This window comes from Bombyx mandarina, chromosome 21 (assembly GCF_030267445.1).
Source record: "Bombyx mandarina strain Sakado chromosome 21, ASM3026744v2".
In the NCBI taxonomy this organism is placed as follows: domain Eukaryota; kingdom Metazoa; phylum Arthropoda; class Insecta; order Lepidoptera; family Bombycidae; genus Bombyx; species Bombyx mandarina.
This window is the reverse complement of record NC_143227.1, coordinates 1,255,662-1,281,814: the sequence shown is the minus strand read 5'-3', so window position 1 is coordinate 1,281,814 and position 26,153 is coordinate 1,255,662. Positions and strand designations below refer to the sequence as shown.

The window sequence follows — 26,153 nt, the reverse complement described above, 5'->3', positions numbered from 1 at the left end:
TCTATATTTTTATTTTATAATTTTTCAGGCATTTAACACATTTATCCACCTTATGCATATGCATGCTGTGTTCTCAGCTAGAAGGTAGTTTTCATAATTGTACTCGGTTTTTTTTTACATAGGTTGAATGTTAATTTATGTTCATTTTATCCCGTTGTGTGAACCTTGCGAAAACGTAATTATTTTGAGTTCTAAAATTTTGTTTTCGTAACAAAAACATTTATATTTGTACATACACGAAATTACCAATATTTTTTATTTCAAAAGTCGCGATTGAATAAATAATACAAATATGGCAAGATTATTTTTATTTTGAGTAGTTAAAAGCAAGGGTATATCTGTGCCCTTGGCGTTGATGTCCATGATCCACGGTGACTACGCTAACAACAAAAAGATAAAAAGATATATAAGAGATGCTATGCTGCCTAGGACACATCAAAAAACAACACATACACTGTAAATTTCGAAACTACACGAAAAAAGTACCAGATAAATTCTCAAAATAATGTCGTAAGTCCATAGCTTCAATGAGGATTTATATTTTCTAGAAAAACAAGTAATGAATACGTAAAGCATGCCGATGCAGACGTACACTTTAAAACTATTAATGTTCAGTAATCACAACGATTTGTCAAATGACATGTTATTTTGTCGAGTGAACTGTTTAAGATTTGTGGGCGATTGCCTTAAGTTATAAGCGGGACGAGGGATTAAATTAGTTGTTTAAATTAATACATATAATATGTAATAATTTTAACTATTCACCGACACGTGCATAATACCTTTACAGCGGAAATAGGAATGTGACCTCACTTACGGAGGTCCATGAGGGAAAAACAACTCTCTTTTACCAAGGTTTCTGTTTCTCGCTAATAGAGGTTTTGGGAGCTCAAAATGACGGGTCCTGGCTATTATTCTCACTTATACAGTTTTCTCACTTATCCAGTTCTCACTTACCCAGGTTTGACTGTATATAGAATAATCACCCAAACCACCCAAACAAACAAACCCACCAAAACAAACTAATCTGCTCATTATACAATGCTCGCCCGATGTGGGAATCGGACTCACGACCGTCGGTGCAACAGACAGTCGCTCAGTATTGTATTTTATGTGGGTAAATCGCGTTTCGCTTGTAACTTGAGTCTGTGCCGAACTCGCCCTAAACACATCAACGTTTCAGCGCAGGGCGGCTGCACGCACACCTCACCTTAATTTATAGTTATTTTGCTCTTGGCTCATCTATTGGGGGGTGGAAAGCTAAAACATTAAATACGACATCAATAACATCATCTATTTTATGAATACGAACGCTTTGGTACGACTTTGAAACTTCAGAAACTTTAAATAAATATTCAATATAATTATGTACTTTTTTTTATTACTTTTATGGTAGGGCGTGCTCACGGCTCACCTGGTGTTAAGTTGTTACCAGAGCTCATAGACATGTACAACGTAAATGCTGCCACCCACCCTGAGATATGAGTTCTAACGTCTTAGTATAGTTACAAAGGCTGCCCCACCCTTTCAAACCGAGACGCATTACTGCTTCACGGCAGAAATAGGTGGGGTGGTGGTACCTACCCGTGCGGACTCACAAGATGTCCTACCATCGGTAATTAGTATTCAGATGAATATGAAAAAAACAACAGCGGAGCCGTTACGCTGTGAACCCGTAAGATCATTCTTATTTTTGCCGACTTCAGCCGCGTATCTTGAGCTCCCATTTGACCAGTGCGACAGCCATTAAAACAAGACAATTAAAATTTCAGCAACATCCTCATGGTGGGTGGTAGTATCGAAGTTATGAAGTTTATGACCTCTTGAGGTCACCTGCGCATAGACACCGAAATAACTATTCAAATGAATACCCATGCAACTTCACTGACGAATGATCAAACCTTACATATTGGTTACAGAATGAAGCTAAAACTGCGAACACATTTATTTTTAGATATATGGTTTAGTCAATAACCATCTAATTACGACGAAGAGTTCGACGAGCGAACTAACCCATAGGCACAGCCCACTGAGTTTCTCGCTGGATCTTCTCGGTAGGTTTGCCATTCCGATCCGGTGGTAGATTCTTTGAAGCACTGCTAGGGATAGCGTTAGGACACTCTCTCAGGCTGGGCCCCGTGAGCTCACCAACCAGATACAGCGTAACTGGAATAGTCTCATAGGCTATCAGCGAATAGGTAGGGAGAAATTGGCATGGTTACCCTCACAAAGGCACGAGAACAGTTTTTAACCGCCTAAATGTTGCCTATGAGAAAAACAATCTCATATAACCGAATGCCAATTTTGGATCTCCCCCTGTTTTATTAAAACTGGTAATTTATGCTTGTGTGACACGATCAATTAGACCCAGAGCCGGAATACCAAATTTATTTATTGATTTAGTCTACTTAAAAATTAACAGTATAACCAAAACATTTGTAAGTTTTTTTTTTTTTTATTGCTTAGATGGGTGGACGAGCTCACAACCCACCTGGTGTTAAGTGGTTACTGGAGCCCATAGACATCCACAACATAAATGCGCCACCCACCTTGAGATACAAGTTCTAAGGTCTCAAGTATAGTTACAACGGCTGCCCCACCCTTCAAACCGAAACGCATTACTGCTTCACGGCAGAAATAGGCAGGGTGGTGGTACTCACCCGCGCGGACTCACAACAGGTCCTACCACCAGTAAATATTATGGTATTAATAATTATCTTAAGTAATTTCTAACAGCAACAATAAATCGCTGCAAACCATCATGGAATATATCCATTTCCAGAGCATAGGCTAGCAAGCCATTGAGTAGCGAGACAGCACGATGTGTCGGAGAGTTAGTTAATATCTTCAAAAAGATGCTAACTTTGATCACGAATGGATTCCATGCTACAATATGACCTGAGTCCAAAAAGTGGTGGTGATCTACTTCGTTAACTTCCATATCTCTGGCAAAGCCCCAAAAAGAAACTTCAGTGAAAGATTTTACATAAAAACAGAGGTATTCCGTGAACTGATTAATAAGTAATAACACTGCAAATTAATAATACATTTAGTATCTTATTATTCTATAAAACGAGTAAGAACGGAACTATTTATCTTGGCAATCAAAAACGAATCAACTCTTAATTAAGTTTGAAATTTACTACAGGAAAGCAATTGTAAAAGACTGCTTTCGGTTATCGAATGTATATTCTCCTTTGGGGTCCGCATATGAAATCCCTGAGCCTGGAAATAGTAATACGGAGCTTTATAAGCTCCAAGTTATGAAGTGGTAATCTGAAGCCTTATTCGATAAGGATCTTTTATTAGATATGTGAACAAGTTGAGAATTTGCTTTTAACCTTAAAATAACAATTAAACGTCTAGAACAGTCTCGCCAGGTAATCCGGTACGGTTAGAAGGCGTTAAAAAATGAACGCTCGCCTGAAGGCGTATTGAAATACTGAAAATATCGACAATTGCTACATAACAAATTTGACATAAGAACAGACCTACTGTAAGTCTTTCTTTAAGAAAGTTGCTCTACCAATTACCGGACATTTAAATATATTTTATATGTGACTGACAATAGATTCTAAATTCATTTTTTTTCTTTAATTGGAATCATTTTCTCCATTCGTTCATTTGTTTATTTATCAGGGTTTTGTTTTCACTACATTTCTGTATGTTTCATCGATATGGAAACGATAAAAATACGAGTGATTATGGAACACGAGTTCCGTGGCGGTAGCAATGGCGCACAAAATGCTCACAGCATTAACGACTTGTACGGAGTGAAGACCTAGTCGCCCTGTACACACTTGGCGACGCACCGTGGAGAATGAGATGAGGACTGCCAACGTGACCTGGAGTGATGTCAAGGAGCAAGCGCAAGACAGGGTAAAGTGGAGACAACTTGTGAGGGCCCTATGTACCAGCGGGGTACCCTAGGACTACAACAACAACAACAACAACAACAACAGAGTGAATACTACAAATGAATGCACAACTCGTTATTGGTTCGAACGCTTTCGACAAGGAAAAGCTTATCTAAAAATGGTTGTCCGAAAACTAAAGTCGACAGCTTTTTTTTTCCCTACCTATGCTGATAGCCTTGAGAGGCTATTTCAGCTTCGCCCTAACGTGTAGATGAGCTCACGGGGCTCAAACCGGAGTGTTGCTAACACTAGCTCTAACAAGAGCAGCGCTTCGCAGAATCTACCACCGGATTGGAAACGCGACCCGCTGAGAAGATCCGATGAGAAACTCAGTGTGCAGTCGACAACGAAGAGGTAAAGGCGACAGTGGAAACTGACGATGATCAATATACTGGTGAGCTAGTAGCAGCTTTCATTGTAAACCACGTTTACTGGTGGTAGGACCTCTTGAGAGTCCGCGCGGGTGGGTACCATCACCCCGCCTATTTCTGCCGTGAAGCAGTAATGCGTTTCGGTTTGAAGGGTGGGGTAGCCGTCGTAACTATACTTGAGACCTTAGAACTTGTATCTCAAGGTGGGTGGCGCATTTACGTTGTGGATGTCTATGGGCTCCAGTAACCACTTAACACCAGGTGGGCTGTGAGCTCGTCCACACACCTAAGCAATAAAAAAAATAAAAAACCTTTTTAACCCTACCTATTGCTAGTAACTTCGAAGGGTAGTGTTAGCTTTACCGGGCGTGTTAACAGTCATAGAAACGATGGGATTTTGAAGAGCTTTTGAAAAGCTTTTTTGTGAAGAGTTTTACTTGATTATAGATATTTTTACATGAGATCTTGTTATTTCTATATCACTATGCATTATCGGATTATGTTATTCTAGTTAAATCCCTCCCTAATATTTGCCCTCTTTACTCGTTGTAAGGAATAAGATGAGCAGCATAATTCGATCGATCTATAGCATGTTCTGAAGGGTCAGGTATCTGTTTCTAAAGCAGCCACTGAGTAGATATAAGGTCTTAATTGGGCGGCAGATTTTCAGATTGTGAACTCCGGTGACCCAATACCCGTCTACTTATAAATAATATTGAAAGGGAATGAAAAAATAGGGTTGTGACAGTAACTTTTTTTTAAGATTAATTGAGTTGATCCACGATGCTATACCCCTAGCCGAGGATAGGCAGAGCTGACGCAGGGTATTCCAGGGGAAAGTTATTAAGGGAGGCTACGACGAAGACGAGAAGAGCCAGACAATACCATATTGTCAATGTCATTATATCTACTAATAGATATTTCTAATTTATGAAAATTATTTACTTAAGTAACTGTTCTTTTAATACATGCATCCGAAATGATAACAGATTTACTGGTGGTAGGACGTGTTGAGTCCGCACGGGTAGGTACCACCACCTCGCCTATTACTGCCGTGAAGCAGTAATGCGTTTCCGTTTGAAGGGCAGCTGTTGTAACTGTAAGTATACTGAGACCTTAGAACTTATATCTCAAGGTGGGTAGCGGCATTTACGTTTTATATGTCCATGGGCTCCAAGTAACCACTTAACACCAGGAGGCCAGAAAGCTCGTCTACGCATCTAAGCTATAAAAAAAAATATTGATTTACGTGGTTTTTTTACACACGTGCTATTTTAAGTTCTTGTGTTAATAATTTTCGGAATAAATTTAATTAATTTTCTTTCAAATAAACTAGGATTCACTTATCGGTTATTAAAAGTAAGATATTTAAAATTATATTTTATATACGACTTGATGACCCGGTAAACTTAGTAGTGCCTCAATCGATAAGTAAAACACCTAAGCTTTTGTATAAATTAAACTTAAAACAAACAAAAGGAATCCGTCCGACGGGGCACACGTCAAAGGAAAAACAAAATTGTTATTTTTATTTAATTCCGAGCATTTTCATATTTATCTACCTTTTAAACTTTCTCTGGACTTCCACAAATAATTCAAGACCAGCCGGTCCAGCCGTTCCCGGGTTTTAGCGAGACTAACGAACAGCAATTCATTTTTATATATAAATATTGTTATATTGATATTTCGTTATTTAGAATTAAGGAGATAGCCTTGTAAAAAATCGCGTAAATAGATTTACTTCAATCAACTTAAGATATGACTTAAGACGACATATGACTTAAGATATGACTTAAGATACAACTTAAGACGTGTTGTTTATACATCAAATAAACGTGATAGCTTGAACTTATTTACAAAATTTTCAGGCTAACTTTTCTTCGGCATATTTTTCAAATATAATTTTTAAGACTCGAATTCTTTTGTCGCTTGACTAAGATTATATTGGAGCAAAATCATTTTGTACCGAAAAAGGAATACGTTTGTCTATCATTTCTAACTGTTAATATTTTTACCGATTTTTTAAGTAATTACATCTAAAAATGTACTCACCAATATTGGCTATAATTGATAATTTCATAACACAAAAAAAATATATTTAAATCACTCACAATCAAACATGATACTACTGCACTATAATTAAATCGATTTCAGCACAACACTATCACAGTTAACATAGTATCGAGTGACAAATATCGATCGTACAGCTGACGAACGCGTGCTAACTTGAAGCGCGTACGCCGTAAACTGATCAAGCTTTCGACGCAAGCTTTGCTATTGAACTTGCCAAAGCTCCATTTCGCACTAAAGGATTTCGTTAGATTTATCGACCGACTAGATTTCTGTTTATAAATATAAATTTTATTGCGAGAGTTTGTTTGTGTATCTATTATAATTGAACATTCTTTTCAATGCTCTCAATCATAACGGATTTTTATTTATTGCTTAGATGGGCGAACGAGCTCACAGCCCACCTGGTGCTAAGTGGTTACTGGAGCCCATAGACATCTACAACGTAAATGCGTCACCCACCTTGAGATTTAAGTTCTAAGATCTCAGTATAGTTACGACGGCTGCCCTACCCTTCAGACCGAAACGCATTACTGCTTCACGGCAGAAATAGGCGGGGCGGTGGTACCTACCCGCGCGGACTCACAAGATATTTACGAAAAATATTCAAATGATATCAAAGAGATTTATTAAGTGATATAATTTTGTTTGTATATTGATGTTTCTCACGCGCTACATTTTTTTTTCAATTTCTATTAATAGTGTAGCAATTAATAATTACATTATCAAAGCAAAATTTATTATGTTTTTTTTTTATTTTTATTTTTATTGCCTTTCTAGGCAGACGAGCATACGGCCCACCTGATGGTGAGTGGTTACCGTCGCCCATGGACTTCAGCAATGCCAAGGGCAGAGCCAAGCCGCTGCCTACCTTTTTTTTTGGAAAAGAATACGTAAAATAAGTGTCTCATTCAAGCGATTTAACAACATAATTACATAACAGAGAGCCGCGCGTGGGAACATGGTGTTTAATACAGACTATTTCATTTTCACAGTGAATTATAGTTAATTGACATTAAAAATAGTAACGTAACAGTATAAGAATACTGAGTGATTTAAGGTCCAAAGTATGTGGTGGAAGAGCAACTATTAAAATTTTAATAAATATTGTAATAATAGAAATAAATGTAGTGATTTGTGTTCTTTTTTGTTACAATTATTTGAGAGGGAGAGGAATTGTTTGAGATGATCCCTTCATCTCGTTTTTATCAACGCACCTCTCGCCATCGGAGCAGAGTTCATACATATTATCTGGAACCGCTGCGTTCATCGACAGTGCGTTTCCAGAGGTATTTTTGCCACATGCCATCCGGCTATGGAATGAGCTTCTCTCCACGGTGTTTCCCGAGCGCTATGACATGTCCTTGTCAAAAGTCCTTCTTGTTCCTCTTCCTTGTCCTTCTTCAAAAGAGGCTTGTGGAGAGTATTAAGCGGTAGGCAGCGGCTTGGCTCTGCCCCTGGCATTGCTGAAGTCCATGGGCGACGGTAACCACTCACCATCAGGTGGGCCGTATGCTCGTCTGCTTACAAAGGCAATAAAAAAAACGCAGAATGCTTCTTTTGCAAGGGATATATGTATGTATTTGACTTTTTTGCAAAGGAATAATTCATTAAGAAATAAACGTCTTCTACTACAGTAGAATGCAAAAAGATTGTAAGCAACAAAGTCAACATAAGTAGATTTGCAAGGGGCATCTTATTAGCGTATTAGAAAATGATTCGAAAAATAGTTACTGATCCAATAATGAGACCTATTATTGTGATATCGATAGAAGTGATGGATGATGAAAGAATATTTATTTTTCGGCGTTGTTGATCGGAATTGATAAATTTCAATTTAAATGGCTCTTTACGAAACCAAAAAATCTGAGTAGATAAATAAATAAATAATTGTGGATATATCACACACGGCTATTTGGTTCCAAATCAGGAGTTCCTGCTCTATCTGTGTCAGAAATGGATACACTTACCACGTGTGTATATATACATAATATACAACTTTCAAATACCACGGCACTGAGCAACAATAATAGGACTGTCCGACATACGAATGGTTGCCCATAGCGGGAATCGAACCCATGAACTTTGGCCGGCAACCAGCTGCGTTATTTGTAGATTTAGAAGAGATTGAGATAGGCCGTTCTTAAAACTCAATTATACAAGATCATCCCAAAATGCCCTTCAAGATAGATTTTTTTTTATCCTACCTTTTCTAGTAACCTCGAGGGGTTATTCTAGATTCGTCTAGCTAGTAGGTGAGCTCACGGGGCTCAAACCTGACGACGTTGCTAACACGAACCCTAGCAAGAGCCGTGCTTCGCAGAATCTACCATCGGATCGGAAACGCGACCCACTGAGAAAATCCGCTGAGTAACTCAGTAGGCTGTGTCTGTGGGTTAATTTCCTCGTCGAACCCGTCATTTGCGACGAAGGGTTCGACGAGGAAACGATGACCGGTTCTTGAGGACAAGATTGAAATAAATAGCTGAGCGTAACATAAGGAGGTAAAGTCGCCAAAATTATTTGGTAAGCGAAATCTGTATCCGTAACGATTGGCCCTGAACAAAATTATCATTTTTCACTATACGACCCACCGCTGTGTTTAAACTATCCGCGAATATAGAATAGGATCTAAAGTATTTTGATCCAGAATGTCTTTTTTCCATTAGGCATTCGCACGTTACTAATATTAAATTGGAACCGCATGGAAAAAATCTAAGAATATAGTACATCTATATATTAATACGTGAAGCAAAAACTTTGTATCCCTTTTAACGAAAATGACGCGGACGGAGGAGTATGAAATTTTCCACACTTATAGAGAATATAGAGAAGAAGTGCACAATGCTAATATTTTTTTTAAATAATGCATAAAAGATACATTAAATCAATAAAGAAAACATTACACACACTACATACCATGTATTTGACGCACACACGCATGCATACTATTTATTAATTGTCAAAGTTTTGTTCTTGACGTCTGTGGTCAAATTGAGAATAGATTAAATATTGTTTGTCTGTATTTATATTTTTTTATCGTGTAGCCTTGGCGAAATTTGTGATTATAGAAGTATAAAATACAATCATAATAGTGTACAAACTTACAATTCCAATTAATTATAGTCGAATTTCGACAACTGCGGGACCTCTAGTATTTAAATGCGTATAATCGCATCGCTTCATACGAATATAAATACCAAGCACCTTTCCTGTTATATATTTTTTTATTTTTTTTTTATTGCTTAGATGGGTGGACGAGCTCACCTGGTGTTAAGTGGTTACTGGAGCCCATAGACATCTACAACGTAAAATGCGCCACCCACCTTGAGATATGAGCTCCAAGGTCTCAAGTATAGCTACAGCTACTTACAGCTGTTAGGCTACGCACACTTATAGTAAATTTAGTTAAACTAGGATCGCAATTACCGAGGTAGCTAATCAAGGGAAAAGTCAGGATAACACGAAATTTAACATGAATTTGCCGGTTTTTTCCTGTCTTATCCTCGTGGAGGTCTAATTGTTTAAATTTATGGGCACTCAGGTTTGTAAAGAGTTCAAGTTAAAGGGTAGGGGCATGCACGACCCTGTGGCGGTAGCCATCACAGAACACAAGATATTTGACAGACGCCTGAATCTCGCTTACGCCTCTTTTTTTCCTACCTAAGCTTGAGAGGCTTATCAGCGTCGCCTTAACTAGTAGGTGAGCTCACGGGGCTCAAACCTGATGACGTTGCTAACGCGAACCCTAGCAAGAACCGTGCTTCGCAGAATCTACCACCGGAATTACGACATTTTCAAGATAAGCTTGCATATATACAGGTTCCGAACAACAACATACGGACCGTCGGTCTACCGAGCAATACCTCCGAGCTCAGTGGAAGATCTTCTCTCTGTCGTATACCTATACGATTGGGAATTAGATCATATTTTACGGTATTTATCAGCATTATTTGTAGGGATGTCTCTGGGCTTCAGTATCTACCATACACTAAGAGGGTGTTAAGATAGTTTAGTTGTCTATGACAAAAAAAAATAATTATCTAAACAAACGATAAGTGGAGTAGCCTCTGATACATTTTCCCTAGGGACCGCAAAATGACACATGCCTAGTTGAAATTCTTTCTGTATTCGACATCAGGTCCAAGTCAATAAATAATAGCGAATTTAATTTTAATTTAAAAATCGTATAGTACATTTCAACAATCAACAATCGTGGCTACAGCGGCCAAACGCTCAAGATGTCCTGCCCACTGTGACTTCAAGTTGACAATCCTTTGGGCTACGTCGATATCTCGGTTCTCCTGCGAATCACCTCTTTTAGAAAAATAACGAGGACAGTCATGGCCATTGTTTTTTAGGTTATCTTGAGTCTTCTGATAAGGCTATTGTGAGCGACCACGTCTCTGTGTCATTTATCATCACCGGCAACACACACTGGTCAAAGACTTACATCTTAAGATGGTTATTTAGGACAATCTAGAACAACTCACGCAATTTTAATTCGTTTTATAAGTTACAGAAATTGTTACAAAGGCACATAGATAACACGACTGGAAGACAGCTTAAGACTTTAAATCATTTCATATTATTTTTAAATACAATTGTATTAAATCTCACTATTTAACACGAAACAAATACTTACGGTACACCTTCAATTATGTACAGTTACAGTAAATACCAGTGTTTCCCGAGCGCTTCATCAAACAAAACACATATCCTTCTTTAAACAAAACTTGTGGAGAGTATTTAACAGTAGGCAGCAGCTTGGCTCTGCCCCTGACATTGCTGAAGTCCATGGGCGACGGTAACCACTTACCATCAAATGGGTCGTATGCTCGTCTGCCTACAAGGCCAATAAAAAAAAAAACCTAATTACCTATCACGGTAACCGCTATTAGCTCATGGACTGGACCAGCTATCGGTACTTTTGATGTCTCAGCGATGAATTTGTCAGCACAGCGAAGTTATGTCGTTGTGTTGGTGGTAAACATGAATAATTTATTGATGTAGATCTAAACGGATTATTTTTATTGTAATGTTTTTATTTTTATTTCAAATTCCCTTTTTTTATTACTAGTCAATCTGTATCACCCCTTACACTATCTAACGCTGAAGTACAACATTTTTATGGAGCCTTCAAAATATCGTCATCATTTGTTTAAATTACCGGCTCCCGGAACGTATTAGTAATGTTTGTAATGTTGGCATCATGTTTTCTACTCAGGAATTCCTATGTCAGGAAATGAATATATAAATTTTATCAATAATTTGCAGTTTATTCTCTAGGTCTCGTTGATAAAAACAATAGAACACAGAGGCTAACGAAACTATTTTATCCCTTTTCAAGTTTACTCCAAGAATTACTCGTGTTTTCACAAAAATGATGACATATTTTGTTATTCATTATAACATTCAACAATTACTTTATTGCCAAATTACAGACGTTCCTTCCTATCTTACCCCTAACTTATTGACGGTAAGCACGGGGTGGCAGGCCAGATACAAAAAACACCTCTCACATCAAAACCTAAATTCAATACACTTTTCTGTAGATATTTTGCTCAAAAACGAGCAATAAAATTTTAATTTTAAAATCAACTCCACTCTACTGTAAATCATTTAAAATAGATTAATAAATAACTAAAATTTTGAAGTTGACTTTTCGAATATTATTTTATCTCGATCGAGTTTTGATCGATTTTAAGAAATCCTTTGTCGGTTTCTAATACTGAACGTGTTCTCGATAGATACGTTTTTAATACGTCATGAGATCCAAGCTACAGACTACGAATTTATAATGGGCAGCCATTTGAGCATTTTCGCTTATCCACCCGTTTTAAATACAAAACGTTATCTATATACATATATAAAAATATTTACTACCATATATATATGTCGTGGATAACGACTTTTAGTAATATTAAGACCGTGGTTTTGATTATTATTTTAAATGATGAAATGTTGTTTTGATAAATATCACAAAATGAAGGGTAGACTCCGTAACGCCACAGTATAAAATGGCGGTACGTGGACAGAGTCGTAGCATTCCGTATCAGACAGTCATTCCGTCCGTCTCAGTCAGTGAGTCTCTGTCAGTCAGTCAGTCAGTCAGTCGGTCTGTCGGTCGGTATGTGCAACGAAACTGTCGGTTTATCCTGTCATTGTGAAAGTTGTGTGTGTTGAGTTTCAATAATTATTATTGAAAAGTTTTATTGACTAAACTGAGTTCAATCGAATACGAGTGATGACGAAATTACCGCTCAGCCATCCCTGGTGCCGCCTACGACATCAGAAGTGAGATCAGAACTCTACTCTCACTGGCGTGACGTGTTTGAACATGTTCGAAGTACAGCAAAAAAAAAAAACATGATGCAGATCAGAATACTAGTAGTGGTACGCCACAAGAGCGTGAATGCAGCATACGTAAGTCGTGTAATAACGTCTCTATTACCTCGATGGAAGATCTGAGCCACGAAGAAATCGTCACATCTTACGTTCATGTTGCCCAGTTGACTCTCGATTTATCACATGGCATTTACTAGCGGAAATACGACACGTAACAAGCTGTTGCAATAAATTAAGGCAAGTGCAAGTCTCAAGTGAAACTTTGATCGCAATAATAGATCTGTCATGACGAGTGAGTAGTTCCGACACGAATAGTTTTTAAGCCAATGACTACTGCTAGAGTTACATGGCACTAGTGCAGTAAACCAAGACATGAGACGGTGAATTGTCGCTGAAACTTTAGAATCTACTAGATTCAATACCAATAACACTACACGTTCGATGACTTCGGGCTCCAGCAAGCAAACAAGAAAGCAAGCAAGTTTCCGTGGGGAAGAAAAATTGACACATCTGAAGTCGTCGTGACCTGTAAGATAAGACGTCCGGTGCGTTCGTGTCTGGCGATGCGGCGGTGTTCGGGTCCCGCTGGCGGATGCAAGTTTTTCTGGTGAAGTGCGTGCTTGTGCGTGCTTGACAAGTGTTTGCGGTTGGCTTCCGCAGTGTGGGAGTAACATCGTGTAGGAGAGGTGGAACCCGCAAAATTGTAGTTTGCGTGGTGGCTGGTAAGATTTGCTGTGGTAAAAAGTTTGCGTGGTGGTAAAATGTCTTGTGAGTCTGCACAGGTAGCTGGAGGTGAGTCTTCCGCGGTCGCGGCCTACCCAGTCCGCGAGAACCGGGCAGATCACCTCAACGGTACGGAGGCCGGCCGACGGGTCCGCCAAACGACGAGACCACGCCTCCAGCACGGACTGCCGAGATTGGAGCCCCCGCGCTCCGGCTACACTTGCGCTAGGGCGCGCCACCTCGTAGGAGACTGTGAGGTATCCTTGAATGACTCTGACTGCGCTCGCGCGCTACCGGCGCTGCAGCGCGGCGACGTTCTCGTGGGTAAGGACGTGGCACCAGACGGGTGCTCCGTATAGTGCCATCGACCGCACGGGTACCATCACCCTGCCTATTTCTGCCGTGAAGCAATGTGTATTTCGGTTTGAATGGTGGGGCAGCGGTTGTAGCTATGCTAAGACCTTGGAACTTGTATCTCGGGATGGATGACGCGTTTGCGTTGAGGATATCTGTGGGGTCCAATAACTACATAGCACCGGATGGGCTGTGAGCTCGTGCATAGTCCACCCATCTAAGCAAAAACATTGCCACGAGTTGCCGCCGAGGCAAATTGATGCCGCAATGTCATCGACGGCAGCGAGCAACGCAGCAGCGGAGCGACGCCGTGACGTGCCGGTAGCTGCGTAACATCGGGTATTTTGGTAAATGAGAAAAAGCTGTTGAGTCGTTTTATTTTTATTTGGAATCTGGTGCCGAATGTTCTCTTGTCGAGAAATCTATTAGTAGTAGCTTCATAATTCAGCAATTTTATACGATGGTTCTCATAAAAGGTGACTGTAGATTAGAGTCACAGGGATGACTGTCGATTAGAGTCACAGGGATGACTGTCGATTAGAGTCACAGGGATGACTGTCGATTAGAGTCACAGGGATGACTGTCGATTAGAGTCACAGGGATGACTGTCGATTAGAGTCACAGGGATGACTGTCGATTAGAGTCACAGGGATGACTGTCGATTAGAGTCACAGGGATGACTGTCGATTAGAGTCACAGGGATGACTGTCGATTAGAGTCACAGGGATGACTGTCGATTAGAGTCACAGGGATGACTGTCGATTAGAGTCACAGGGATGACTGTCGATTAGAGTCACAGGGATGACTGTCGATTAGAGTCACAGGGATGACTGTCGATTAGAGTCACAGGGATGACTGTCGATTAGAGTCACAGGGATGACTGTCGATTAGAGTCACAGGGATGACTGTCGATTAGAGTCACAGGGATGACTGTCGATTAGAGTCACAGGGATGACTGTCGATTAGAGTCACAGGGATGACTGTCGATTAGAGTCACAGGGATGTCGATTAGAGTCACAGGGATGACTGTCGATTAGAGTCACAGGGATGACTGTCGATTAGAGTCACAGGGATGACTGTCGATTAGAGTCACAGGGATGACTGTCGATTAGAGTCACAGGGATGACTGTCGATTAGAGTCACAGGGATGACTGTCGATATGTGAGTCACAGGGATGACTGTCGATATGTGAGTCACAGGGATGACTGTCGATATGTGAGTCACAGGGATGCCTGTCGATATGTGAGTCACAGAGATGACTGTCGATATGTGAGTCACAGAGATGACTGTCGATATGTGAGTCACAGAGATGACTGTCGATATGTGAGTCACAGGAATGACTGTCGATATGTGAGTCACAGGGATGACTGTTGATATGTGAGTCACAGGGATGACTGTTGATATGTGAGTCACAGGGATGACTGTTGATATGTGAGTCACAGGGATGACTATCATTGAACACTTGCAGTCACAGGGATGACTATCATTGAACACTTGCAGTCACAGGGATGACTATCATTGAACACTTGCAGTCACAGGGATGACTATCATTGAACACTTGCAGTCACAGGGATGACTATCATTGAACACTTGCAGTCACAGGGATGACTATCATTGAACACTTGTAGTCACAGGGATGACTATCATTGAACACTTGTAGTCACAGGGATGACTATCATTGAACACTTGTAGTCACAGGGATGACTATCATTGAACACTTGTAGTCACAGGGATGACTATCATTGAACACTTGTAGTCACAGGGATGACTATCATTGAACACTTGTAGTCACAGGGATGACTATCATTGAACACTTGTAAACACAGGGATGACTATCATTGAACACTTGTAGTCACAGGGATGACTATCATTGAACACTTGTAGTCACAGGGATGACTATCATTGAACACTTGTAGTCACAGGGATGACTATCATTGAACACTTGTAGTCACAGGGATGACTTAGTTACTGTGTACATGAATTGTACGGGGAGAACTTGCAGCAGTAGTAAATCACTTATTTTCGTTTGTGTAATCTTTCAATGTCGTTATAGAATTTGTGTTTAGAATTAAAAATTATTTGATGACTTTTAAATTTTCCGATAAGTCGTAAAGTGTAGTCAGGAGTGATCGAGCGGAACAAGTGTTCTCGTGGATGTTTTTGATTGTAGGTTAACCATCACACGAGGACGTGTGACGTGTCAGAATGGCCGTGTCGTGGATAACGACTTTTAGTAATATTAAGACCGTGGTTTTGATTATTATTTTAAATGATGAAATGTTGTTTTGATAAATATCACAAAATGAAGGGTAGACTCCGTAACGCCACAGTATAAAATGGCGGTACGTGGACAGAGTCGTAGCATTCCGTATCAGACAGTCATTCCGTCCGTCTCAGTCAGTGAGTCTCTGTCAGTCAGTGAGTCTCTGTCAGTCAGTCAGTCAGTCAGTCGGTCTGTCGGTCGGTATGTGCAACGAAACTGTCGGTTTATCCTGTCATTGTGAAAGTTGTGTGTGTTGAGTTTCAATAATTATTATTGAAAAGTTTTATTGACTAAACTGAGTTCAATCGAATACGAGTGATGACGAAATTACCGCTCAGCCATCCCTGGTGCCGCCTACGACATATATATATATATTTTATTTATTTCTTAGATGGGCGGACGAGCCCACAGCCCACCTGGTGTTAAGTGGTTACTGGAGTCCAAGACATCTACGACGTAAATGCGCCACCCACCTTGAGATATAAGTTCTTAAAGAGAGCCTTCAACCTTCAAACCTTCACCCTTCAAACCGAAAGGCATTACTGCTTCACGGCAGAAATAGGCGGGTTGGTGGTACCTACCCGCACGGACTCACAAGTGGTCCTACCACCAGTAAAAACTACTACTACTACTACTACTACTACTACTACTACTACTACTACTACTACTATTTACTAGTTCATATATTTTGTCAATTTACAAATATATCGCTACCAGTGTGCTTAGTCCGAGTTTTTTAACGTTCTCGATAGTGTAAAAGTTAATTCAAATGTGTATGCAGTTGGAACAGCGCTCCTAGCGGTAAAACTACGCAAACTTTCCAACTCCATACAAATTTGAGTTAACTTTTACACTATCGAGAACGTTAAAAAACTCACACTAAGCACACTAAGCTGAGTTGTCCTTGCGAAATAAACCACTTCGTTCTTGCACATGGGGTTTCCTGCTACCTTTTTTTTGCCACGTAGTATCTATAGCAACGGTAACCACTTACCACTAAGTGGACCGCTTTCCCATCTGCCTACAAATACTAAAATTTATACATATATATAAACTGTCACGCGGCTATTTGCCTAACATTACGTACAATGAAAAACGAATTAGTACAATGTATTTTACGATCATATTTTTAGCCATATCTTGTGATGTGAAACTAGCCTAAGCGATCTGTCTTCAGTTTATAGTTCCGAATACTACGCACACCAAGTCTCGTAGTCTAAGTTTACGACCGAATGAAATATTTGGAATGCCATCTTCATGTATTATATTTTACATTTGATAAAAGCTTTACGATCCTGAATTTACATACAAATGTAGCGTCATTGAGAACGCTACCTAATGCATGCTGACTGACTTAATTTATTCGCATTTCATTATTTTTATTAGATAAATCTGACACACGAATAAATGGAAGTCAATGACAATAACCACGAAACTATGCCTTTTTGTCGTCAATCTGCAGCAAACTTGGAGTAAAGTGATTTCTATTGCTGAAGACATCAGTAATACCTCGATGGGCACTTGGGAATAAATTCTTTGACATTTGACAGTAGCCAATGCCACAGAATTCGTTTTTGTAGCGTGGTTCTACTTAGTAGTAGAACATTTTTGTTCTATCGTCCTAGCTATGTTCTCTGCTATAAGCGCCACGAAGCAGCCACTTGTCTTGGTATTCCGGATAGGCCAACTATGATTTTCATATGGAATTCCGTTTTCATCATTTCATTTCATCTCCGACCCAGACGACGGGGAATTTTTTTGTTGGATCCCCCAGATCCATCCTCAGTGCTTTTAAGCTCTTCAAGTACTGGGCACTGTTCTCGTGAAACTCATCTAATTACGACGAAGAGTTCGACGAGCGAACTAACCCATAGACACAGTCCACTGAGTTTCTCGCCGAATCTTCTCAGTGAGTCGCGATTCCAATCCGGTGGTGGATTCTGCGAAGCACTGCTCTTGCTAGGGCTAGTGTTATCAAGTAGGTACTCTGTGGTTGTCCTCGTGAGCTCACCTACCCGTCCGCGCCAAACTGGAATAGTCCCTTAGGCTACTACGAATAGGTAGAAAAAAAATTATTTCAATATAACTATAGCTAGAATAAATATATTACAAGGCTTCGTGTACACGTGTTAGAAAAAATACTTCATCTGGCAAGAAACATAGCTAGATTACAAATATGGTGGCCAAAGTAAAGATTCAATTAATTAATAACATTTTTGACGAAATCTTCAGCCAGACAGACGTATTAAGCAAAACTCATCTAAAACAACAAAGTTTCATAATAGAAAAATAAAAAATTAAGATCTTGAAATTGATTTTAATACATTAACTTAAATCGCACAATGCGTATCCATGATAAATTATCATGCCTTAAATATTAATAATATAAACACAAGAGCTGTGCTCCTTGGACACAGTGCGTGTAGCATGTTGATAAATTTTGATTGCGGTCAATAAAACGTCGGAAACGCCAGACATTAACTTAAAAGAATATTTGCAAAAACTGTCATAGTCCGTCAACGCTTGTCACCAGGATGCGCGACTGTCAAATTTGACGTTACAAAATGTCATGTGTTATCTTTGACTACAAAGGGCACAGGCATATTTATCGGAATAGGATGAAACAATGGTTTTTAAAACCAATGTACATCCGATTTTCGGTAGCCTCATGATATTATGATATTATATTCGTCTATGCTCGCCGGAACTTGCATAATAAATGTCGCTTCCAGGAATCGGCTAATCTTTGTAATACATTGCGTGCAATTGAAAATTACAAATTATGTGTACTTTTAAACTTTTGTCTCCTTTTTAACCGAATTCAAAAAAGAAGGAGGTTCTCAACTCGACTGAATTTTTTATGTTTTTTACCTCAATACTTTCGACTGAGTGCGCCGATTTTAATGATTATTTTTTTTATTTGAAAGCTGGTGCTTCCTATGTGGTCTCCAAAAATAACAATAATTGTAACCATTCTTTTTTATTTGTATCTTTTTTATTGCCCCTGTAGGCAGACGAGCATACGACCCACCTGATGGTGAGTGATTACCATGGCCCATGGACTTCAGCAATGTCAGGGACAGAGCCAAACCGCTGCCTACCGTTGAGTAGTGTATATTAATTTGTTTTCATAGATTTTTAAGGCGGTCTTTGTTTTTGTTAAAGCTTTTGTTTATTAAGTACACCTTTAACACGCACTGTATACACAGACTTATTTGTACAAAATGCATTTAACCAAAAAATATATATATTATTTAAAAACACACACACACATATAATAATTCATTAACAGCTAATATCGCAATTAGTACTTTAAATATTATATTAAACAAATCAAATATACTATTTGAGTGTACGCTTCGTGTCTTCATTTTGTGAGCTTTGTGTAAATATGACAGGGAACGTCGGCGCCGCTTGTTTATATACTTTCAATATAATTATTTTTCATCGCCTAGTCGGACCTAATACGATCCTCATTGCACAGCCTGGAGAAACTCACAATTCTCGGACAAATGGAGGGGAAGCGCGCTAGAGGAAGAGCGCCAGCTAGATGGGTTGACCAACTCAAGGAGGTGACTGGAGGCCAGATATGGGGAGCGGTACATATGGCGCAGAACCGGACCGAGTGGAGAAGATTTACATACAGTCACGATCCTCAGCATTGAGGGAACGACCAGAAAGAAGTTGGACCTAGAATGAAGTAGAATGTAACGCAATCTGCATATTCGAAGGAATTTAAATTTAAATTTAACGGCTGCCTGGTGTAGTGGTAAGTGACATGGTCACTACACAAGGGGGTCGCGGGTTCGAATCCCGCCAAGGGAAGATATTTATATAATAAATATAAAATGTCTTCTGGTACCTGTAACATAAGTTCTTTACGAATGTAGCTCGGGACTAGTTAACGTGACATAAAAAAATAATCCCAATTCTTTTTTTTTTTTATGCTTAGAAGGTTGGACGAGATCACAGCCCACCTGGTGTTAAGTGGTTACTGGAGCCCATAGACATCCACAACGTAAATGCGCCATCCACCTTGAGATATAAGTTCTAAGGGTCTCAGTATAGTTACAACGGCTACCCCACCCTTCAAACCGAAACGCATTACTCCTTCACGGCAGAAATAGGCAGGGCGGTGGTACCTATCCGCGTGGACTCACAAGAGGTCCTACCACCAGTGATTACGCAAATTACAATTTTGCGCGTTTGATTTTATTACACGATGTTATTCCTTCACCGTGGAAGTCAATCGTGAACATTTGTTGAGTACGTATTTCATTAGAAAAATTGGTACCCGCCTGAGATTCGAACACCGGTGCATCGCTTCAACACGAATGCACCGGATGTGTTATCGCTTAGGCCACGACGACTTTTAAAGAAGGAGGAAAGAAGCATTTCGAAGTAGGAGGAAAGAAGCATATTCTTAATATATATAAATTACGTGTCACGTTGTTTGTCCGCGATGGACACCTAAACTACTGAACCGATTTTACCTTATTTTTTTTAAATATGTGTTTTGTTCCAACTTAGGTCATAGGATGGTTTTTATTTCGATGAATGGTCGCAATATTTATTAATTAACAATAAAATTATTTCTTATGTTGATATTAATTGTAAGTTTCATAAACCTAAAATAGATGGCGCTGTGTTAAAAATCCCAACGTTTCACACAAGCTACAATTTAAAGGCATAAACACCACGTGTTGCTGAGGCTAAAGTCTAAGTTAAATTGATTTGGTAGTAAACGCAATACAGTGAAATCAAATTGTTCTTACTTTGTTAATTTTTGGTAATAGCATAGCCGGCCACGTGTCATTTAGAAACAAAAACCTTAGCCACAGCAACGTGTGGCCGGGTCTGCTAGTCTATATATATAAAAATGAATTGCTGTTCGTTAGTTTCGCTAAAACTCGAGAACGGCTGGACCGATTTGGCTAATTTTGATCTTGAATGATTTGTGGAAGTCCAGAGAAGGTTTAAAAGGTAAATAAATATGAAAATGCTCGGAATTAAATAAAAATAACAATTTTGTTTTTCCTTTGATGTGTCCCCCTTCGGACGGATTCCTTTTCTTTGTTTTAATTTTATTTTATACAAAAGTTTAGGTCTTTTATTTATCGACTGAGGCACTAGGATGTTTGCCGGGTCAGATAGTTATTAATATATTCGTTTAAAGCGTTTCGGGTTCCGCTTCTATTATATACGATATCATATTTTGTTCGTGTCGTATTAAGGACATTGTATTAGGGGTGTGTATTAACAAAGAAAAACTGATATATGATGCGGGACTTAAGCTCTGCCCCTTTGGGAGAGAAAATAGAAGAATAATTTGGGAAAGAAAAGATTAAAGGAATGTAGCAGCAGTAATCAAATTTTGTTATCGCTTAGATGGACGAGATCACGACTGACTTGGTGTTAAATGGTTAGAGGAGCTCATGGACATCAATAAAGTAAACGCCGCCACGCACGTTGAGTTATAAGTCTCAGTCTTAAAGCACAACGGCTGCTCCGCCCTTCAAGCCGAAACGCATTACTGCTTCACGGCAGAAATACGGTACCTATCCGTGTGGGGGCTCATAAGAGGTCCTACCACCAGTAGTCTACCCTAGTACTGATCAGTCGAGAAAGACCCGCCACCTAGAAATCTTTTTGGGGGCGTATTTCGGCCCGCGACCGCTTCCGATCCGGTAATAGATTCATTCGCGAAGCAATTGCTCTTGAGTTGTTAAGTCTCCTTCCGAGGCGGTCGGGCAGTTGTTAGCAAATCATACCCCTCCTGGCTGAGCCTTTGCTCGCCCACCTGTCCTGGGCCTACGGGCCACCAGTAATCTTTCAATCATAAAAAAAACCAGATCAGAGCTTATGATTTTACATACCGCAGCCAAAATTTTAAGTAGTTAAAAGACAATGCAATTAAGATTTCAGCGTCGCATTACAAGGGGTGGTATTCAAGTTATCCTACCTTAAGCCCGAACCAGCAAGACGGTTTATAGTTTATAACAATCGGTTCCTAGAGACTGCGACATCAAGAACCGTACAACTAACAATTTAGATGTATTCACGTAACGAATAGTGATTCAATATAATTACATTGTTATTATTTACATTTAGAAGTGTTGTTGTATTTACGTAGTCCTCCTTGAACACGCAAACGCGAGTATTAACGCGTTAACTATTAGAAATTTGTATTGTTTTCATAACTTCGAAAACTAAGGTCAACGACATGTGCGACTGTTATTAATAAATCGAATTTTCACAGAGATCTCCAACTATTGCTGTAAATTTTATATAGTTTTAGTGTAATAAAGGTTTTAAGTGAATGTATGGTCTGCCAAAAATGTGTTTATGACCGATGCTAGGGATTATTTCGTGTCCACGTAGGTTGATATCATCACGTCTGTTTATTTATTTATTCGTCTTAATTTGAGATATTACATAATTTAATGGAAATTTCGTTCTCATATAAAACTCCATGTCTCAAGTATCAAAATACCTCACCGTCTTACTATAGTTTAGTTAGTTCTTCATCCCATCTATAGCAATAAGAGAGGTACATACGATAAACAGGCATTGTGTCATCATCATCATCATCATCATCATCATCATCATCATCATCATCAGCCTTTATCTGCCCACTGCTGGACATAGGCCTTCCCCAATGCCTTCCACATAATGCGGTCCTCCGCCTTCCGCATCCAACGACTTCCCGCCGTGCGCACTAAGTCGTCGGTCCACCTGGTTGTAGGACGCTCCACGCTCCTCCGTGGCCTCTATTCGAGGACTTTCCTCCCCCACCTGGCGTCGAGGTGTGAAAATACAAAATTACTTAAGTAGTTGATTATATTTGCAAATATTTTAGTATTAGCTATTTTATTTTCACAGAATATTTAATAGGGTAATTTTACAAAAAAATTAAGTCTATCTGTTTCATTCAAATCCGTACTGTTAACATACACGTATCAATAATACCTACTGCTCTTATTTGAACACGCGAAATATTTTTCATTGCTAACACAACCATATTCGTTCACGGTATAAATCGAAAATAAATTTTAAAACACTATCCACTAAGTGTAAAACTAAAGTGTAAAAGACTGATACAACTTCAAAAATAAATAAACAGTATTTTAGATTTAAAATGTGACAATCGCACACAAATGTTGTTAAGCCCTGCTAACGCTGGCGCCCAAGCTTATTGCGGATTCAGAAATCCCGCATACAGAAATAAATACGAACTATAGCGTGTTTTGCTTATCCCTAACACATTATTATTTTAGTTCGTGTTTTAGCTATTTTACCGCACGACTAGAGATGTGCAGTCTACTTTAAGGTTTTATCGGCTTATACTTAAATGGCAATAAGGAATATATAATAACTGGGAACAAATCAGGCACGGAGATCCGGTTCCAAATTAGGATTCACCGTGTTATGAACTGACAGAAACTGATATACATACTTTTAAACTTTTGAGTATATACATACATAAAATAGATAATAAACACCCAAACAATGAGCAAAGAAACCTCTTCATCACACGAATGTTTGCCCGATCTGAGAATCAAGCACACGGCCCTCGGTACAACAATCAGGGGTTCTAATTTCTGCAATAACCGTTGGATAAGTTAAAAGTGTTCTTAGTCGCAAGAAAAATCTATAGTGGCCCCATTTTCTTTCTATTCTAGCGAAGCTAGCACCTAGCCCTAGCAAGAGCAGTGCTTCGCAGAATCGGAATCGCGACCCATTGAGAAGATAAGTCGAGAAACTCAATGGGCTGTGTCTATGGGCTGGTTCACTCGAGCTCTTCGTCGTAATCGATGAGTTCGACGAGGACTGTGATCGGTGCTTGTGAGGCCTGAAAGTACCGAGAGTGAATGCGGGGGATCCGACAAGATATTTTTCGGGCGACGGTGGCTTAGGGTTGCCCCGTCGCGGTCGGATAAGTAATTAACCGAATATGAAATAAAAAATACTTGGTAACAAGTTAACTGCCTTACGATGCGTAAGGCCATTGAAATAATAAAAAAACAACCTCAATTTAACAGAGAAGATGATTAGCCCTGTCTAACACTTGATATCCTCTTGCCGTGAAAATGAAGGTCCAAGTTTTTTAATTTTTTATATTGCTAGATGGGTGGACGAGCACACAGCCCATCTGCTGTTAAGTGGTTACTGGAGCCCATAGACATGTACAACATAAATGCGCTACCCACTTTGAGATATAAGTTCTAAGGTCGATTGGGCCGCCCCGCTCTTCAAACCGAAACGCATTACTGCTTCACGGCATTAATAGGCAGGGTGGTGGTACCTACCCGTGCGGACTCACAAGAGGTCCTACCACCGGTCCTACCAACAAACAGCCTGCTGGACTTCAAGATACTACTGGTTCGTTCTGTGTGAAATTACCAGTAAGTTCAAATGTCGACGGATAATAAATACTACTCTGAAATATTCGTCCGTGACGAGGAAAACAGTTAAGCAATTAAGCATTAGAAGCTTCGGAAATAATATGATGATATGTAGGATGGGTAAGAACGGAACGTATGAAAAGAGTGTGGAACGGAGCATTAAGATGTGAGTGAGAGAAAACGGAAAGAAAGGGAGAAGAGAATGAGAGAAAAAAAGAAAATGTCGAAGTCGGTTGAAAAATGAGAAAGACGTAATAAAAGTGTTAATTATTAATCTTATACCATTAAACGAGCAATTCTTGTATATTAATATATACTTATATAATCTGAATCTCGGAAACGGCTCCAACGATTTTTATAAAATTTAGTATACAGGGGATTTCGGGGGCAATAAATCGATCTAGCTATGATTTATTTTCAGATAATGTTGTTTTATTCGTGTTTTCAATAATCAACTCTTCCCGACATCTATTGGCGAATAATAATACTATTTTTCTTAATTGAGGGCAACTAATCGCTTTAAAGACGCAACAAAATGGCGTTATCAAAAAAAAAACTATCATCATCTAGTTATTATTTTAATAGAAGATTTTGGAACAGTGGAAATTTTATTTTATGCGCTGCGATCCCTATTCTACAAATATGTTTGGTATTCTCAATCCATGCAGTATTCGATAAGTGTCTATTTCAAGAATAAAATAATATTTTATTATTATTTCATAACAAACACATCTCTAGACGTAACGCGAACGAAATTAACGCGTGCCCACACAGATTTAAAAAATACTTCTACAGTGTTTGTTACCATGAGTTTGTATGACCTTGAGCCTTGTTCGTATTGTGCTGAACATAAGCGCCAAAACAATATTGGACTTCTTAACATAATTTACCGTCTTATTGGAGATAAAGTAAATAGTGAAACCAGAGGCATAGATATAATCGTTTTGCCTATATCTGCGACGAAGTGTCTATGCTTCCCATTACGAAAGATTTGAAGCCCGTATATTAATTGAAAGAGGAAGTCTGAAAGTGGCACCTGTGACAGAGAAGCTGAGAAGTGCGCGTTTGGGATGGTATGGACATGTGATGAGACGAAATGAAAATGAGATTGGTAAGAGAGTGTTAACTATGAATGTGGAAGGACATAGAGGAAGAGGTAGACCTAAGAAGAAATGGATGGATTGAGTGAAAGACGATATGGATAAGAGGGGAGTGAGCGAAGAAATGGCATATGATAGAAGAGCATGGAAGGAGAAAACATGTTGCGCCGACCCCAGGTGACCGGGAGAAGGGCAGGATAATGATGATGATATTAATTGAAACTTTGATCTGTGTCTCAATAAGACTATTATTATATTTTTAAATGATAAGGGAAGTTGTCGTGGCCGAAAGGATAAGATGTCCGGTGTATTCATAATGAGCGGTGCGATTGCGCCGATGCTTGAATCCCAGAGGCATGTACCAATTTTCCTAATGAAATAGGTACCCATTAAATGTTAACGAATGAATACCACGATGAAGGAATGGCATCGTGTAATAAAAATATGAGACATGTAAAAGTTTTACTTGGAGTGATTATTATTGGTAGGGCCTCATAGGCCGCAAGGATATTGATCATCAGCTGCCTATTTCTGCGAAGTAAGCAGCAACAAGTTCCATCTTAAAGAGTAGGACAACCCTTGCAATATATGCTCGTGTTTCA

At 39.3% G+C, this 26,153-nt stretch overlaps 1 protein-coding gene across 2 annotated transcripts in view; it reads right to left on the bottom strand.

The window, feature by feature from the left end:
• Window positions 1-26,153, bottom strand: part of LOC114240356 (uncharacterized) — a 196,186-nt gene that overhangs the window by 115,346 nt on the left and 54,687 nt on the right. Inside the window, exon 1 of one of the 2 annotated variants that reach the window (XM_028170875.2) lies at window positions 6,341-6,577. The exons of the other annotated variant lie outside the window; for it this stretch is intronic. The gene's annotated coding sequence lies outside the window, so the exon portion shown is untranslated. Of the gene's footprint in view, window positions 1-6,340; window positions 6,578-26,153 lie in introns of those variants that run through there. 2 annotated transcript variants of the gene reach the window in all.